Raw genomic sequence first — 19485 nt, 5'->3', positions numbered from 1 at the left:
TTTTTTACTAGCCAAAATAGTGCTCGGGTACACAATTATGTCAAAATCTTTCATTGGCCCAAATGCAAAACATTAAACCATAGCCCAAGGATAAAATAGTCAAGAGGAGCATATATTTCATTAAAAGCACCCAAATAAACCTAAATATAGTGACCACGAAAAGAGGAATTACCAATAATACCCTTACACTAAACTCGAAATTCCAAACCTATCCTAAAATGGGTTTCTTTCTCTCTCCCTTTTGATAAACGGTCGTCTTCTTTTTCCATTCCTTCCTTCTCTTAGTAGAGAGAGGAAACAACTTTTTCTCTATTAAAAAAAATCATTTCTCGCTCTAAAAAGCTCATCCATTGATGTATATTTCTGTCTGAGTTTTTTTCATTGTATTGATATTGATAGAATACAAATTTGGATACAACACAAATTTGTATCGGTACACCTTATATATGTATTGATGCAACACAAATTTGCATTGTCAAACCTTATATCTTGTTAGAAGTGTGATTCACACTAATTAGTAAATAATATTGCATATGTTGCCTATTTCAGTTGAGAAAAGTTACTGTATTCATGGATTTCATTTAGGATGAGATATTGTATGCGCGCGGATACATGTATTATGCTATGTTTTGAAATCAAAGTGCTACTATATTTTGGAAAAAAAACCATTCAATATTTTGTAAAAATAGGCGTTAATAGCGCATTTATGAAATTTTTTCGTATTTAAATTGGTAAGATCTTATTCAAGTTAATAAGTTGTTTGTCAGTGTTTGCAATGTATTCTTAGATCTTGTTGTAAAAAACATTGTTTACTAGAATGAAAATTTGAGTAATTTAATTATAAGTCCTAAAATATTAAAAGTAGACAGTCTTTCTTTCTTTTTATAAAGTTTAGGTTAAATTTTTTTTTTTGTTTTTCCATAAATTTCAATATTTTCTAAGCAAAAATAACGTAAAATTTCACGGGCACTCCATGTGGTTGCGCCCATATAATATGTACCTACTTTTAAACAATATATAACTGATACCCAGTATTAGATAATTTTTTATAATAATGTTTCTTCTCCGCTTTTTCTTCTCTTCTTTATTCTTCTTCTTAGTTGTTGTACTGTAGTATTTTTTTTTCGGATTTATAGCAATTGAAAAATATAATGCTCTAAAGAAGTGGCTCTTAAATTTCAAATATAAAAAGTGAATTTAAATTAATTGAGCCTTGAAAACAATGTCAAATCACCATTATTGCAAACTAAGCTTGTTTGATTTATTGTTATTTTGACAAATTGATGATTGAGGTTTGTTATTTATGAGATATGAAATTTATGTTTCACACTTGAGCTTATTTGGAGTAGATTTAATGTTGAATTGTTGAAATTTGAAGAACAAATTTTTATTCCTGGGGAAAAAAATTTAACTTCACTTCAGCCATACATAAAGGAAGTTTAGCCAAATTTACATGCACTTCCATCAATCATGTATGACCGGAGTGTTAAGTTCGGTAATACATTAACTCGAGAAGAAACTTCACTAGAATGACAAGGATGCTGATTGTATCATCCATCAGAACCCTACATCTGCTTTTGGAAATTATGGGGAAAAAATCTACATTCTCATATCATTATTTTTGAACTTGCAGTCCTACATGTATAGATTAGATGAAGTTTCCTTTCATTCCATTTCAGTCTTAAGTGTTAAGTTCTCAAAAATTCAGTAAAAATGTCTGAAGCTTAGTTTTGTTAAGGCCACAACTTCAGTGAAATAATATCCTAAGTTTGGTCTTATCAAGTTACAACTTTGGTAGAAAATGTCTAAAGTTCGCCTTGACAAGCCATGACAAACTTAAGGCAAAAATATCTGATATTTGACATTCAGAAGGCCGTACTTCAGACAGAGATATTCGAAGTCAAACCCAAATTTTCGACTTCAATCACGTAGGTCTGAAGATTTTTCCCTAAGCGTGTAAAATTGTAAGAAAAATAATAATTTATGGTATTTATGCACTTCATAAAGAATAACATCATAAAATCCACTATGAAATATTGTTGGGGCCTAAAATTTTGGGAGCTTAGTGAAAACAAAGGCTTTACTAGCTTTCTCTAGCCGGTCCCAGCCAAAAATACCTTACATATTATTATTAAGTATTATGTTAAAATATGTGTGTTATCATGTTACCCTAAGCAAGTTATCTAAATTTTGTTTCACACATGCCATGAGAATTTTTAACGTCATTTATACCCCCGTTCTTGTCGATACTTGTAATTGCAAGTACCATAATCTTTATATTGGAACTAATGATACAAGGATCCGTTTAACCTTATTTATTTATTACGACACTTGTCGTTTTACTTGTGATTCAAATATACAATCTCTATATTAGAAAAGAAAATTGAAATCGTTATAACTTGTCCTTAGCTAAGAAAAAAATTTAAAACTCTTTGCCTTCGCTAATTAATAAAATGCTTATTTTTCCGATGAAATTATTACAAATCAGAACATGTAATTAACATCAAAGTTACTTTTATTTTTTTTACTTGCCAAAATAGTGTCAATTGGCCCAAAAGCAAATCCTTAAATCATAGCCCAAGGTCAAAACAGTCGAGAGGTGCAAATACTTCCTTAAAAATAATGCAAATAATGTCAAATACAATAAGCATGAAAGATTGAAATACCAATAATACACTTAAACAAATTTTAAAAACCTAAATTATCCAAAATAGGAGGTTTCTTCTCCTTTCCTTAATCATAAACGACCTCTTCCCTTCATTCCTTCTCCTAACACACTTCAACTAAGTGTTGTTCCTGTTAAACCCATGAACTCGTCTTCAAGTGTCTATCAAACACAATCCGACTTACATAGTATTCTATCTTCAATGTAGCAAAGATGCTAATATATATTGTAATTTAATTATACCATCTTTTAGCTAAGATTAGAGCAATTGAATGGGAAAAAAATAATAGCTCTTAATTAAGCTGGCAGTGGAAGAGCAGAACCAGCAGAAATCGACACATCCATGACCTAAAGAATAGCTTACCACTTGTCTAAAATATTACTCTACCTTCATTTCCCTAATTTAATTTATGCTTCTAATAAAAATCAAATTTAGGGAATTTGATATACACACTTAAGAATGAGCTTAGGAGTTTAATATGAACAACACTCAATTAAGCTGTAAAAATAAAAATAAAAAGGCAAGTTCAGAATGCCACATGAGCATTAAGCTATTTTTTAACTTGCCATAATAGAGTCTACTAAGGAAGGTACACAAATTATGTCAAAAAATTCATTGGCCCAAAATCCATAGCCCAAGGGCAAATTAGTCAAAAGGAACACTTACTTCCTAAATAGTAACCCAAATATCCGAAGTTTGGTCTTATCAAGTTACAACTTTAGTAGAAAATGTCTGAAGTTGGCCTTGACAAGCCATGACAAACTTAAGGAAAAAATATCTGATATTTGACATTCAGAAGGCTGTACTTCAGACAAAGATCTCCGAAGTCAGACCCAAATTTTCGATTTCAATCACGTAGGTCTGAAGTTTTTTCTGAAGCACGTAAAACTGTAAGAAAAATAATAATTTAAGGTATTTATGCACTTCATAAAAAATAACGTCATAAAATCCACTATAAAATATTTTTAGGGCCTAAAAGTTTGGGAGCTCAGCGAAAACAACAGGCTTTACTAGCTTTCTCTAGCCGGTCCCAGCCAAAAATACCTTACATAATATAGTTTATTAAGTATTATGTTAAAACATGTGTGTTATCATGTTACCCTAAGCAAGTTATCTAAATTTTGTTTTACGCATGCAATGACGAATTTTTAACGTCATTTATACCGCCGTTCTTGTTGATTTACTTGTAATTGCAAGTACCATAATCTTTATATTGGAACTAATGATACAAGAATCGTTTAACCTTATTTATATTACGACACTTGTCGTTTTACTTGTGATTCAAATATACAATCTCTATATTTGAAAAGAAAATTGAAATCGTTATAACTTGTCTTTAGCTAAGAAAAAAATTTAAAACTCTTTGCCTTCACTAATTAATAAAATACTTATTTTTCCAATGAAATTATTACAAATCAGAACATGTGATTAACATCAAAGTTACTTTTATTTTTGAAAAATTTACTTGTTATAGCTATGTCTAAGACCTATTTATTAATATTAAATATCTTTTTTTCTATTTATTATTAGTAACTTAATTATTTATCAAATTACCATCTATAACTTATTTTTATAAATGCAGTGTATTTTCCTAAAAATAAGGCATCTCTCCCCCCACTTACTCATAATCTCTTTTCTTTTTCAAATATTTTTTCTCTCACGTCTTAAATTCTCTCTATCCGATTTTTACTGCCATTATTCGTCATCATAATTAGCACGATTTGTCTTACATCTTAGCATGATTTTTAATCCCATTACAAGAAACAATTTTTGATAAATTTTAGTGTTTTTGTTTATGTTGTATTTCTGCTCACGACTACAGTGTATTTTTTAAAAAGATTTAAATTTATTCATCTTTTTTGGTGGAAATACCGTCGTATTTTTTATATTTTCGCTTGTATTTTTTTGTATAGAGTGTATTTTCTTGTATTCACTTGTATTTAAAAATACATGTATTAAACTATAGGGAAATACAGAATAAATATTTAGCCCCAAAAAATAGGAAAAAAAATACATGTATTCAACTATAAGGAAATACAACCGAAATATTTAGCCGAAAAAAATAGGAAAAAAAATATGTATTAAACTATAAGGAAATACAACCCAAATATTTAGCCCAAACTAATAGGGAAAAAAAATACATGTATTTAACTATGAAAGAGAAACCTGATGAGTTATGGAGGATATGGTAAATACGTGATTTGTGGGGTGTATCCATTATTAGAAGATTCCATAATTAATGAGGCACTAAAAAATCATCCAAAAAATAAGGAAGGTTAGGAAATACATGTATTTTTACAAACGAAATACAATAATAAAAATCTAAAAATCAGCTACATATGATAAATATGAAAAAATAGCTATAATATATAAGAAAATCTCAAAATATGGTGGTGGTTTATTTAAGTTTCCTTTTATTTTTTCACTTGCCAAAATAGTGTCAATACAGTAATGATGTCAAAAATGTCATTGGCCCAAAAGCAAATCCTAAATCATAGCCCAAGGTCAAAACAGTCGAGAGGTGCCAATACTTCCTTAAAAATATAAGGCCAAACCCATCGACAAACATCTACGGCCATCCATTTCTTTTACTTGAGCACCTAAAGTGACATTTGTTCCATTTAAACACTTCAGGTGGGCTATTCCTATTCCACTTAGACACTTTTTGCACCGTTATCAGAGCAAAACCAACACCAGTCGTCTCCTAAGTGGATTAAGTGGTCAATTAAATAGTGTCAGCTCATTTAAATTGTGTCAACTCAATTAAATTGTGCCAACTCATTTTAATTGTAAATTCACTAATTTGTAAATTCGTGAGTTTCGATCATTAAAAATTGGGGCTTTTGGGTCAAGGATGATGCAATGAGAGGTGGCGCTCCTTTGGTGTTGGTTTTGCTTCGATAATCTGCAAAAGTTGTCTAAGTGGAATAGAATTACCACTCGTTGTCTAAATGGAACAAGGGCCACTTTAGGTGCCCAAGTGAAAGAAGTGGACGACCACATGTGTCTGTCGATGGATTTGGCCAAAATATAACCCAAACAAAGTCAAATACAATAAGCATGAAAGACTGAAATACCAATAATACCCTTAAACAAATTTTAAAAACCTAAATTATCCAAAATAGGAGGTTTCTTCTCCTTTCCTTAATCATAAACGACCTCTTCCCTTTGTTCCTTCTCCAAACACACCGCAATTGAGTGTTGTTTTTATTGAACCACGAATTTATTTTTAAATATCTATCAAACACAATTCGACTTATATAGTATTTTATCTTCAATGTAACAGTATGTTAATATATATTTTAATTTAATTATACCATCTTTTAGCTAAGATTAGAGCAATTCAGTGAGAAAAAAATAATAGCTCTTAATTAAGCTGACAGTGAAAGAGCAGAATCAGCAGAAATCGATACATTTATAACCTAAAAAATAGCTTACCACATGTCTAAAATATTACGCATACTTTCATTTTTCTAATTTAATTTTTGCTTTTAATAAAAATTAAATTTAAAAAATTTGATATACACACTTAAAAATAAATTCGGAGGTTCAATATGAACGACACGTAATTGAAGTGTCAAAATTAAAAAAAAAGGGTAAGCATTAAGCTATTTTTTAACTTGCGATAATAGAGTCTTCTAGTAAGGAAGGTACACACTAATTTTGTCAAAAAATTCGTTGGCCCAAAATCCACAGCCCAAGGGTAAATTAGTCAAAAAGGAGCACTTACTACCCAAAAAATAACCCAAATAACCCCAAAATACGATAAGCAGAAAAGTTAAAATTATCAAAATACCCTCACACTGCTCCGAAATCCCAAACCTATCCAAAAAAGGGTTTCTTTCTCTCTTTTTCTCGCCCTAAACATAAACGGCCTCATCTCCCCTTCATTCTTTCTCCTTCTCCCACTAGAGAGAGGAAACACTCTCTCTCTCTAAAAATAAATCCGTTTCTCTCTCTCTAAAAAAATCTCACCCTTTATATATATATATATTTTCTTCATTGTATCGTGGGGTTTTCTTGATTTCGGCTTAAATTTTTTTTTTGTGGGTGTGTGAGAGATTTTGGATATTTTTGTTTGTTTGTTCGAATTGATCGGACGGTTGAGAATTGAGGTATGCAGGCTGATCAGACGACGGTGATAAGTTTGAGACCAGGTGGTGGTGGTAGTAGAGGAAGCAGAGTGCATCTTGGCCCTCGCTTTGAAACTTCCTCTTCAGATCTCCCTTTGCTTCGTCCACATGGCGGTTCTTCATCTATCAAGGTTCAATCTTTTTTCAGATCTGAGTGTTTTGTTATTATTTGGGTGTATATATGGCTTTGTATTGGGCGTTTTTAGCTGATTTTGGGTTCTTGATGGCTTTGTTTTTGTGTTGTTTGTTTCTTTTTTGGATTATCTTGGTTTTTATTTTTTTGTACCTGATATTGGTTTGTGTAGATTGTGTTAAGTCTTATTTGCCAGTATTATGCATCTTTTGTAATTTTATTGGTCTGTTTATTGGAAGAATGATTAAAAATTGAGTTTTTACATGAAAATAGTATTGTAATAAATTTTGTGTGTGTTTTTTTTTTCTATCTGGGGTGTTTTCAGCTGATTTTGGGTTCTTGATGGCTTTGTTTTTTGTGTTGTTTTGTTACTTTTTTGGTTAATCTTGGATTTTTTTGTTTCTGTTTTATTGGTTATTCTTATGTTATTAGGTTTTGATCTTTTATGGATCTGTTTTTGTAGGCAGAATGATTAAAGATTGAGTTTTTTACATGTATAGCTTTGCTGTAAACATAACAACAACAACAACATACCCGGTGTAATCCCGCAAGAACTTTGTTGTAAACATAGTGGTAATATATTGTGGCTTATAGTTGGGTCTTGTTTTTGTTCTTTTATGGGTCTGTATATTGGAAGAATGATTAAAAATTGAGTTTTTACATGAATAACTTTGTGTGGGTTTGTAGTTGTGTCTTATGTTATTAGGTTTTGTTCTTTTATGGGTCTGTTTAAATAGGCAGAAGGATTAAAAGTTGAGTTTTTACATGTATAAATCTGTTGTAAAAGTAGTATAATGGATTGTGGGCTATAGTTGTGTCTTATGTTCTTTGTTTTTGTTCTTTTATGGGTCTTTTTGTTGGAAGAATGATAAAAAGTTTGAATTTTTACATGTACAAATTGTTGTAAGAAATAATGACTGGTTTATTGATGGATTTACCGATTCTTGATGGTAATGGTGGTATGTGCTTGTTAGTATTGTATAACAATGTAAATTTCGATGTAGGGTAAGTAAAAATTGGATTTCTACATGGATAGTTTTTATCTGATTCTTGATGGTAATGGTGTTTTCTGTTATAGGTTGCCTGTTACTTGCTTATGGTTATCTTACCTTATATTGTGTTCAAATATGTGTATTTTGACCTTGTTCTTTTAAGTTGCAGAATTGTGGCTTGTCGATAGTATGGATTCTCCATGCCTCAATATGTTATTATTTCTGCTGTTATTCTTGCTTTTTACGTCCTAATTCTTGGCAGCTCACTTAAGGAATGTGTTTCTGCTGTAAATATGGACGGAGAACAATTGGTAGACTTTAGGTGGGCAACTAAGGAGTATTTGGTTGCCCATAAAGACCCTATTAACACTGAAATTCTCATTAATTGAAACCTATTAAAAGAATTTCTGAGAGCTTTGATGCTTGTAACGTTTTTATTTACTATAGTGCCTTTTCTTTCATTGTTGGGATTTAATTTTAAGAACCCCCTTTATGATACGTGTAGTAACTATCCTTTTATCTTTGTAGACTGGAGACTCACGTTTTGAGGGCCGTGAGCGCGTTAAGTATACTCGAGATCAGCTGCTGCAACTGAGAGAGTTGGTAATAATCATATCTTTTAAGTTTTGGCTTATGTTAGCTTTTGCCATATATATATATATATATATATATATATATATATATATATATATATATATATATATATATATATATATATATATGGTAATTTGTTTCTCTTTTGGGTTTTTCATTGGGTTGATTGTTTCCATCTAGGTGGTTAACATTTCTGATGATATCCTTCTAATCAAACAAGAAGTTGAATCTGAACTGTTTGGTGAAGATGTCAGTCGAGGCCGTGCAGACACCAATGTGAGCATCCATTAAATCAGTTGTACTTCCCTTTCTAGTTTTTCAGATGACTGGGACATCCCCATCCAAGCAAAAACTTCTCTTTTTCTTTTTAATTTAAAAAATCTTTATTTGTTACTTGTTTGCACTATGCATTCTTTTGTTGTTACAAGTTGTCTCATTTATGTTTCTGCAGGCGCAGGTCCAATCTCAGACTCGTTATTCTGAGCCGGACACCCGTGATTGGCACAGCAGGTCATCACAATTTTCTGCCCCCGTGGAGGAAAGATCATGGAACGCTCCCCGAGAAAATAGAGAATTTGGTGGTCGGCAAGAACAGCTTACCTCACAGTTTGCAAGAACTCAAATATCTCCCAACAGAGGGGTAATTCTTAATCTATTGCCTTGTGTACTTCCAGAACACATCCAGTATCTATTTTAAGTTCCTATTTTAGGAAAACTTTCTTGCTGTTTTGCTGCTACAAACTGATGAGATAACTTTTGACACTAAAGTCCCAACTGAAAAGAAGAGTTGAGAAATGAAGAGATGTTGTTTAGTTGGTCCTTATACAATACCTTGGCCAAATTCAGTAATTGGGCTTTACTATTTCTTTGCAGTAATCTATGTAATATCGAATTAGGTGTAAGGAATATACTAATAAATAATTTGGAAGGAAGCTATTTTGACTAAAGTGATATCTATTATTCACATTTTTTTGGGTTTCAGTAATAGCAAGGGCATTGTTGTTGTCATGATTTTGAAAGAACAATTTTATTTGATATGGAGCTTTTTTTAGTTCTTGATCTCAAAAACCTTTATTTTTGTTTGTGAATCAGGGAGGACCTGCTCCTACACTAATCAAAGCTGAGCTGCCATGGTCAGTTAGAAGAGGCAATCTTTCTGACAAAGATCGTGTCTTGAAGACTGTGAAGGGGTAATTTTCTCTCTAATAGTTATGCATTTAAGAAACCTATATGCTTAATTGTCATTCATCTTTCTCCCTGTCTAGCTGTCCATCTCTTGATCTCTCATATTTATTTCTTTAAAGACAAGGTTCTTTGTTTCAAGAGTTTGATTATTCGAGAAACAATTACGACATTATTTGAAAATATGGATTTTATCTGACTCATTGATCCTAACTAATATTGATTTGCAGTATACTCAACAAGCTGACTCCGGAGAAGTTTGATCTCCTCAAAGGTCAATTGATAGATTCAGGAATAACAAGTGCAGACATTCTAAAGGTCTGGCATACCTCTGTTTTGGTTGTGTTCTTGTTCACCTCAAAGTTTTCCTTGTTTGCCCTGGAAATTTAATATGTTTTTTCTTTATTCCAGGGTGTTATTTCCTTGATCTTTGACAAGGCTGTATTGGAACCAACATTTTGCCCGATGTATGCCCAACTGTGTTCTGATCTCAATGAAAAGTTGCCTCCATTTCCTTCTGATGAACCTGGTGGCAAAGAGATCACTTTCAAGCGTGTTCTATTGAATAACTGTCAGGAGGCATTTGAAGGTGCTGACAAACTTCGAGAAGAGGCGAGGCAAATGACAGCCCCTGAGCAGGAGGCGGAACGTAAGGACAAAGAAAGGCTGATCAAAATTCGCACGCTTGGCAATATTAAGCTTATTGAGAGCTTTTGAAGCAAAAGATGGTCCCTGAAAAGATTGTTCATCACATTGTTCAGGTTGTTAATTGCTTCCTTTTCCTCAGGTCTTTTTGTTTCTTTAATGGGTTAAACTGTACTAATGATTGTCTTTGCTGGTTTTGTTCACAGGAACTGCTAGGACCAGATCCTAAAAGTTGTCCGGAAGAAGAGAATGTTGAAGCCATTTGTCAGTTTTTCAACACCATCGGCAAGCAGCTTGATGAGAACCAAAAGTCGAGGCGCATCAACGATGTGTACTTTACCCGGTTGAAAGAACTATCAACAAACCCTCAGTTGTATCCACGGCTAAAGTTTATGGTTCGTGATGTGCTTGATTTACGTTCCAATAACTGGGTCCCTAGGCGGGAAGAGGTAACACATCATTCTAACTTGTATCTGTTGCCTTCTCCTTACCAGTATTATAAATATTTTTCAATTTTATTACTACTATTGTTTCTTTTACTTTGATTATCTTTGCTATTTTTGCTGTACCTTTCTTTCTTCAATATTTTCATCATAGCTTTTTTGCTCATGTATTTTTCGAACCTGTTATGAAAAATGATTTTCTTGAGTCGAGGTCTATCGGAAACCTCCTCTCTACCCTAGAAAGGTAGGGGTAAGGTCTGTGTACACCCCACCCTCCCGACACCCCACTTGTGGGACCACAATGGGTATGTTGTTGATGTAATATTCTTTCCTTTTTTGCGCAGGTGAAAGCAAAGACCATCACCGAGATTCACTCAGATGCGGAAAAGAGCATGGGTTTGCGTCCTGGTGCCACTGCAAACATGAGAAATTCTCGTGGTCTTCCGACTCAAGGGAGTCTGAGTCCTGGTGGGCTTCCTATGAATCGTCCAGGGACTGGTGGTATGATGCCTGGAATGCCAGGAACTAGAAAGATGCCTGGTGCACCTGGGATGGATAATGACAACTGGGAAGTTCCTAGATCCCGGTCGATGCCTAGAGGTAACGGGCCACTGGTGCAGCCAGGTGGACGAGGTCAGCCTCAGCCGCCATTGGTTGGCAAGTCGCCCTCATTGAACCCTAGACTTCTTCCTCAGGGTAGTGGTGGCTTCGTGAGTGGAAGGCCTAGTGCCCTCTTGCAAGGTAGTGGGGCCCCCCCGGCTCGCCCATTGGGCTATGGTTTCAGTGTGGAGCCTGCATCACAGGCTTCTCGACCAGTTCAACCTCCTCCAGTCGCGGAAAAACCGCAAGTTCCTGCTGTGAGTGCGAATCCCGATGAACTAAAGCGAAAAACAAAATCTCTTCTGGAGGAATATTTCAGTGTTCGGCTTCTGGAAGAAGCTTTGCAATGTGTTGAGGAACTCAAATCCCCAGCCTACCATCCCGAGGTTGTCAAAGAAGCAATATCAATTGGTCTAGACAAAAGCCCACCACGCGTTGAACCAGTTGCTCAGCTCCTTGAACACTTGTTTGTTAAGAAGGTTTTTACAGCTGGCGACTTGGTTACTGGTTTCTTGAACTTTGCCTCTCTGCTGGATGACCTTGCCATGGATCTACCAAAAGCACCGATAAATTTTGGTGACATAATTGCTAGACTAGTTTTGGCTGGAGCTTTGGACTTTAAGGTGGTCAACGAGATCCTGAAGAAGGTAACCGATGATCTATACCAGAAAGACGTGTTTACAGCTGTAATGGGAGCTATTAGCTCTAGTCCTACGGGCCAAGCAGTACTGGATTCACAAGCACCTGATGTTGAGGCATGCAAAGCTCTATTTCAATAAAAAGCTCAACTCTCCTGAAGAGCCATTTTCTGTAACCTCGGAGGATTCAAGAGCAAGTTGATTTTTAGGGAGTTGTATTTTTTTTTATCCAAGGTGAAAGTAGTGTGTGTTGAAAGAAAGATTTTGCCTTTTGAGGATGGTTATTGTACTGCATAATTGCTCTAGGCAAAGGGGCCCTCATTTTGTATTAGTTATTTATTTATTCTCTCTTTTGACTAGATAATTAAAATTTTGTCAAACCTGTTGAGTTCATACTGCAATTGCTCAAGCCTTTTATTATATAAGTACCATTTTTGAAGGAAAAATCTGCTGTTGCGGTTACATTTATTTTTAACACCTACAGATTGCTATGCTATTTGTTCTTCTGTTAAAGAGTGTATTGTGTTCCAAAAGGGTCATTTTAAGTTTGTTTTAGTGAATGAATTCTACGTAGTATCATTGCTGCCATCTGTATTCTCATTGATACGAGAATGCTTTTGGAGTGTAGGCCTTTAAATAGTTGGTTTTTATCAGTTTTGAGTCTGGTAACTTTTGTTTGGAACTGCTGTATGAATCCTGAATGAGTTTTTAAGTTACATACGCCCCTTAATTTAAAGACTCATCTTTACACTACCTGGCTATAGCGGGCGGTTTATCGCTCTATTTTTCAGATTATCATTTTGGAAGAGCATGAGTGTTAGCTCACACTCGAAACTCAGGCTATAATGGGCGAGTTATCGCTCTATTTTTCAGATTATCATTTTGGAAGAGCATGAGTGTTAGCTCACACTCGAAACTCTTTTGACATGAGTTCTAGTCGCTGCACTGCAGTCTGTATGAGTCTTAATTGCTGAATTGCGGACCTTAACTCTTTTGGCACGAGTTTTAGTCGTTGCGCTGCGGTATGTAACTCTTCTAACGCGAGTCCTAATCACTGCGCTACGGTTCTTTTCACGCTGCAGTTGACAAATGAAGAACTTATTGACAAACATCATAGTATTGTCAAAAATAATAATTTACAATCATATCATCAATCTCATATTGTCGTACAAGGACAGTTTATGCGGTATTATCATACTAGGATTGTTATGCGGTGGATAATTTCATGGAATAGCTATACGGAGATTATTGTTTCTTATATGGTCAACCAAATGCAACATTACTTGTTACACGACTACGAGAATATTTCTAAATTAGTCAAGTTAGTTTATAGGTAATACCTTTTACGAATTTGATAAAATCAAAAATTACTTATAACTAGTAAGTTGATCATCTCCAACTTCAACGCCTAGATGTATATATATCTCATACTTATCCACTATTTCTAATCAACTAATTTAAACTTGTTATACATTATTTACGCCAAAATATATTTTCTCAACAACTTTTCTATTATATATAAGTGTCCAAGAGGGATGAAAACAAAAGAACAATAAAAACAGACAAAAAGAATCGAAATTGTATTCTGCAAGATATCAACACGCGCACATTTCCGTGTTTTTAACATTAATTCTACCTCTTGTGTGTTTATTTTTTAAGTCTCTACGTGTCCGCAGTGTCTCAATTGTCCTTTCATTTGACATATACTCCCTCTGTCTCAATTTAAGTGTCCAAGTTTGATTAGATACGGAATTTAAGAAATAAAGATAGACTTTTAAATCTTGTGATTCTAAATTAAAAATGTGTATAATATAATAAAATATCCTTTAAATCTTGTGATTACAAACTTGACATATAGGATATTTGAATTGCCAACTTACTAAAAATCCTAGCTTTAGGGGAAAGAGATTGAGGATAGTTTGACATAAGCAGGCATCCATTGTCACGAGTGAGCAGCTGCTTCTCCTAAAGACTGGGCCCACAGACCAGAGGGTTAAGGCTCTCACCTTCTTTTCAAATCAAAGAAAGAAGAGCCCTTCGATTCGGGCCCTTTCCCACCTCCAACGTATGAATTTTTTGATCCTTATAAAAAGAAGCGGACATAACCAAAATAAGATAAATTTTAACAACAAATACATGTAGTATATTTGAATTGTCAACTTACTAAATATAAAAAAAGACGGACATAACCAAAATAAGATAAATTTCAACAACAATTGAGAAATTAAGAGGAAAATAAAATAAAATATAGAGACTCACTAAAGAAAATCACGGTATTCTTTATAAAATAATTAATCATGTTGGGCCCGTGCATCGTTTGCTAGTTAGTCCAAACGCTCACGCGAGTAGCGTGTAAGTTCTTCCTGTTTTTTCCCGTTTATAAGACGTAGAGCGAGTATAAAAGTGCCAATAGCCCATTCATAAACAAGCTACTCCCGCCAATTCCCAATAGAGAAGTGAGATCAGAGCAAGCAAAGAGCAACTCAAATGAATCCCTTAAACTCGCTGTCGCAATGGCTCTCATCCGATCAAAACTCCTCCACAAATCTCCACCGCCACCTCAGCCTTCTTACTCGGATGATGCTCTTAAATATAAACGAAAAGTTCGATATCACTTTCCTTTAATAATTCTTCATCTTCGCAGAAGTTGCATGTGATGAATTTTGATTTTTTTTTTTTGAATTTTCATAGGCAAAAGAGAGTAAACGATAGATTCTCAGATTTTCCTTTAATAATTCTTCGTCTTCGTAGAAGTTGCATGTGTTGAATTTTGACTTTTTTTTTTTTTTTGAATTTTCTTAGGCAAAAGAGAGTAAATGATAGATTCTCAGATTTTCCTTTAATAATTCTTCGACTTCGTAGAAGTTGCATGTGTTGAATTTTGATTTTCTTTTTGAATTTTCTTAGGCAAAAGAGAGTAAACGAGAGATTCTCAAATTTTCCTTTAATAATTCTTCGTCTTTTTTTTTTTTTTTTGAATTTTCTTAGGCAAAAGAGAGTAAACGATAGCAATTTTCCTTTAATAATTCTTCGTCTTCGTAGAAGTTGCATGTGTTGAATTTTGAACTTTTTTTTTTGAATTTTCTTAGGCAAAATAGAGTAAACTATAGATTCTCAGATTTTCCTTTAATAATTCTTCGTCTTCGTAGAAGTTGCATGTGTTGAATTTTGATTTTTTTTTTTTTGAATTTTCTTAGGCAAAAGAGAGTAAACGATAGATTCTCAGATTTTCCTTTAATAATTCTTCGTCTTCGTAGAAGTTGCATGTGTTGAATTTTGACTTTTTTTTTTTTGAATTTTCTTAGGCAAAAGAGAGTAAACAATAGATTCTCAGATTTTCCTTTAATAATTCTTCGTCTTCATAGAAGTTGCATGTGTTGAATTTTGATTTTCTTAGGCAAAAGAGAGTAAACGATAGCGATTTTCCTTTAATAATTCTTCGTCTTCGTAGAAGTTGCATGTGTTGAATTTTGATTTTTTTATTTTTTTTAATTTTCTTAGGCAAAAGAGAGTAAACGATAGATTCTCAGATTTTCCTTTAATAATTCTTCGTCTTCGTAGAAGTTGCATGTGTTGAATTTTGATTTTCTTTTTGAATTTTCTTAGGCAAAAGAGAGTAAACGATAGATTCTCAGATTTTCCTTTAATAATTCTTCGTCTTCGTAGAAGTTGCATGTGTTGAATTTTGACTTTTTTTTTTTTTTTTTAATTTTCTTAGGCAAAAGAGAGTAAACGAGAGATTCTCAAATTTTCCTTTAATAATTCTTCGTCTTCGTAGAAGTTGCATGTGTTGAATTTTGATTTTTTTTTTTGAATTTTCTTAGGCAAAAGAGAGTAAACGATAGCGATTTTCCTTTAATAATTCTCCGTCTTCGTAGAAGTTGCATGTGTTGAATTTTGAACTTTTTTTTTTGAAGTTTCTCAGGAAAAATAGAGTAAACGATAGATTCTTAGATTTTCCTTCAATAATTCTTCGTCTTCGTAGAAGTTGCATGTGTTGAATTTTGATTTTTTTTTTTTTTGAATTTTCTTAGGCAAAAGAGAGTAAACGATAGCGATTTTCCTTTAATAATTCTTCGTCTTCGTAGAAGTTGCATGTGTTGAATTTTGATTTTTTTTAGTAAACGATAGATTCTCAGATTTTCCTTTAATAATTCTTCGTCTTCGTAGAAGTTGCATGTGTTGAATTTTGATTTTCTTTTTGAATTGTCTTAGGCAAAAGAGAGTAAACGAGAGATTCTCAGATTTTCCTTTAATAATTCTTCGTCTTCGTAGAAGTAGAATGTGTTGAATTTTGATTTTTTTTTTTTTTTGAATTTTCTTGGGCAAAAGGGGGTAAACGATAGATTCTCCAAATTTTCCTTTAATAATTCTTCGTCTTCGTAGAAGTTGCATGTGTTGAATTTTGATTTTTTTTTTTTTTTGAATTTTCTTAGGCAAAAGAGAGTAAACGATAGATTCTTAGATTTTCCTTTAATAGTTCTTCGTCTTCGTAGAAGTTGCATGTATTGAATTTTGATTTGTTTTTTTTTTTTTGAATTTTCTTAGGCAAAAGAGAGTAAACGGTAGATTCTCAGATTTTCCTTTAATAATTCTTCGTCTTCGTAGAAGTTGCATGTGTTGAATTTTGATTTTCTTTTTGAATTTTCTTAGGCAAAAGAGAGAAAACGAGAGATTCTCAGATTTTCCTTTAATAATTCTTCGTCTTCATAGAAGTAGAATGTGTTGAATTTTGATTTTTTTTTTTGAATTTTCTTAGGCAAACGGGTAAACGATAGATTCTCAGATTTTCCTTTAATAATTCTTCGTCTTCGTAGAAGTTGCATGTGTTGAATTTTGATTTTTTTTTTTTGAATTTTCTTAGGCAAAAGAGAGAAACGATAGATCTCTCGATTTTCCTTTAATAATTCTTCGTCTTCGTAGAAGTTGCATGTGTTGAATTTTGATTTTTTCTTTCGAATTTTCTAGGCAAAGAGAGTAAACAAGAGAGTCTCAGATTTTCCTTAAATAATTCTTCGTCTTCGTAGAAGTTGAATGTGTTGAATTTTGATTTTTTTTTTTTTTTTGAATTTTCTTAGGCAAAAGGGGGTAAACGATAGATTCTCAGATTTTCCTTTAATAATTCTTCGTCTTCGTAGAAGTTACATGTGTTGAATTTTGATTTTTTTTTTTGAATTTTCTTAGGCAAAAGAGTGTAAACGAGAGATTCTCAGATTTTCCTTTAATAATTCTTCGTTTTTTCATATTTCTATCACTCCTCGTACAAGTCGTGTGCATGAAATTTCAATTAATTTTAAATTTTTAAAATTTCCTTTTATTCTTCGTTTCATTCCGATTATGCTGTTAAGTGAAGACGAAAAGTTCTAAAAGACTGCATTTTGAGAACAATATTCATGGTTTGTACTGTATTTTAAATGAAGCTTTCTAATCTTTACTGAAAAGTGCAACAAGTTCATGATTTGTCAGCTCCTTATATGCAAGTAATTAGCCGTCTCACTGCATAGAGTGCCTAAAGTTCTGAGCTAGTTTAATAATAAGATAGCACCAGATGGGTTCATCGTTTACTATCTGTCTTTGTTCTTTAGTGAGTTTCAAATTTAGCAGTGTTTGTATTTTACTTCTTTAAAGGTACACTTGCTACAATGTCACCAACGGAAAGGAATACAGAACCTGTGGAAGGCATTATCAACAGCTTAACCATGCGTTTATTGAGAAGAATGTGCAGTGCCTTGCAAGAAGATGGTAATTATGTGGTCTTGTCTTATTCATACTGGGTTTCCTAAGACTGTCTTCACCTTAGAAGATTGTGGAAGTATAAACCTACATTCAACAATGCTAGAATCAGCGTGTTCAATCAATTACGCTGCTTATATGTTATACGCTGCTTGTCAATCGTTGCCTACTTGTAAGCTGTAGAAGCAGATATTTTTCCTTAATTTAGATTGAGGAAGAGAAATAGCTTCTTGATGCATATACAGAAATGTAGTCATTCGCAGAATAAAAGATTTCAGAATGAAAGAACTAGAGTAGTATAAAAACGCCCATAAATTTTCTGAGTATACATACTTAAGAAATGACACTATGAAGTTCTTAACTAAGCTCTGAGATCCCCCCAAGCAGGCATTAAAATAAAAAGATGTTGGTAGATATTCACAGTTTATGCATATACGGAACAAGGAGATGGCTACCATCATGATACTGGGAACCGGCAGAGTGCAGCGTTCTTTGGTTTGATACATATTTAATGGAAACAACTCAGCTTTCATATAATAAATGATGACTGGTTTGTTATACTCCGATCTTCTCATTTTATGCAACACGATTGGATTGGGTTTGAGTTTCAGATGTTAATTTGACTTGAACGAATTTGAATTCTTAAAACAGAGCCAAATTGTTAAATGAATTTTGAGTTCTTGAAATTTATGAAAGTTGTATAAATGATGCTATTGGTAGAACGATGTCGAATGTTTTTGGACATTTCAAAATAAGTGGAGTATCATAAATTTGGACCAAGGGGAGTAATATTTGCCATTAAACTATCTGCTTAGTGTAGAAAAGATACCTTGATTTTCTTTTTCCAGCAGAGCCTAAAAATGGTTGTCTCTTTACCGGGGCATAGATTATGTAAAATGCTTCTAATTATTTTGGATGGATGCTGACGATATTTGTAAATAAATTATTTATCTTTGATGGAATCAACTTTTGTTAAGATGATTTCAAAGAGCTTCATTGAATCTAATTCTTATTAGTTCAAAATAATATGTATGGCATTGAATAGTTAGAAGCAAAGACCATTGAAGTCACAAGAGGGACAGACCCTTACCATTGGACTGTTAGTTTAGTTGGATCATGAGTTTGAAGTTCAGAGCAATTTAAAGTGGTTTTTGCTCTTGGACAGCATCATTTTTAATATTAAATTCCTCGATGTGACTTACTTATATTTCCTTCTACATAGCTTCTTAACTCTTGATTCCGTAATGCATATGTTTCAGAAAATCTTGATTCCGTAATGCATATGTTTCAGAAAATCTTGATTCCGTAATGCATATGTTTCAGAAAATCATCACTTTGACACTGCTGTCCAGTTCTATAATCAACACCTGATGCGAAAGATCGAATGAGGTTTTCTTGTCGGCTAAGCCTAATTATCTGGCGGTTTCTCAAAGAATATCTGTAGTGGCAGAAAGTTTGCTTTTCATGGATCCATTTGATGATGCTTATCCAAGTATTGCCGAGACAACCCCTTTATGATCTTAGGATTTCATAATATTAAGTTACCAGGAGCAAAATGATTTTGAGCGTTCTTCAATTTCAATTAGAAGATCTTTTTCTTTCTGTCATTACTTATATTTCTCAAATGCAGATGATTCGATACTTGATGTTGAATATCTAGGTGAAAAGGATCCCCTGATCATGTGCAACCCCGTTAGATATAGAGATGGTCATGGTGGCGGTAATG

General features: G+C 33.3%; 1 non-coding gene and 1 pseudogene across 1 annotated transcript; both read left to right on the top strand.

Annotated features, from left to right (window-relative positions):
* Nucleotides 1–6656: 6656 nt before the first annotated feature.
* LOC132040193 (eukaryotic translation initiation factor-like) lies at nt 6657–12472 on the top strand (annotated as a pseudogene).
* Nucleotides 8192–8296, top strand: LOC132041302 (small nucleolar RNA snoR103). The gene has a single exon (XR_009410998.1). It is a non-coding gene; the product is annotated as a small nucleolar RNA snoR103 (small nucleolar RNA).
* Nucleotides 12473–19485: the final 7013 nt, after the last annotated feature.

This window comes from Lycium ferocissimum, chromosome 12 (genome assembly GCF_029784015.1).
Source record: "Lycium ferocissimum isolate CSIRO_LF1 chromosome 12, AGI_CSIRO_Lferr_CH_V1, whole genome shotgun sequence".
Taxonomy (NCBI): Eukaryota; Viridiplantae; Streptophyta; class Magnoliopsida; order Solanales; family Solanaceae; genus Lycium; species Lycium ferocissimum.
Note: the sequence above shows the minus strand (reverse complement) of the source record. Positions and strands in the feature narration are given on the sequence as shown.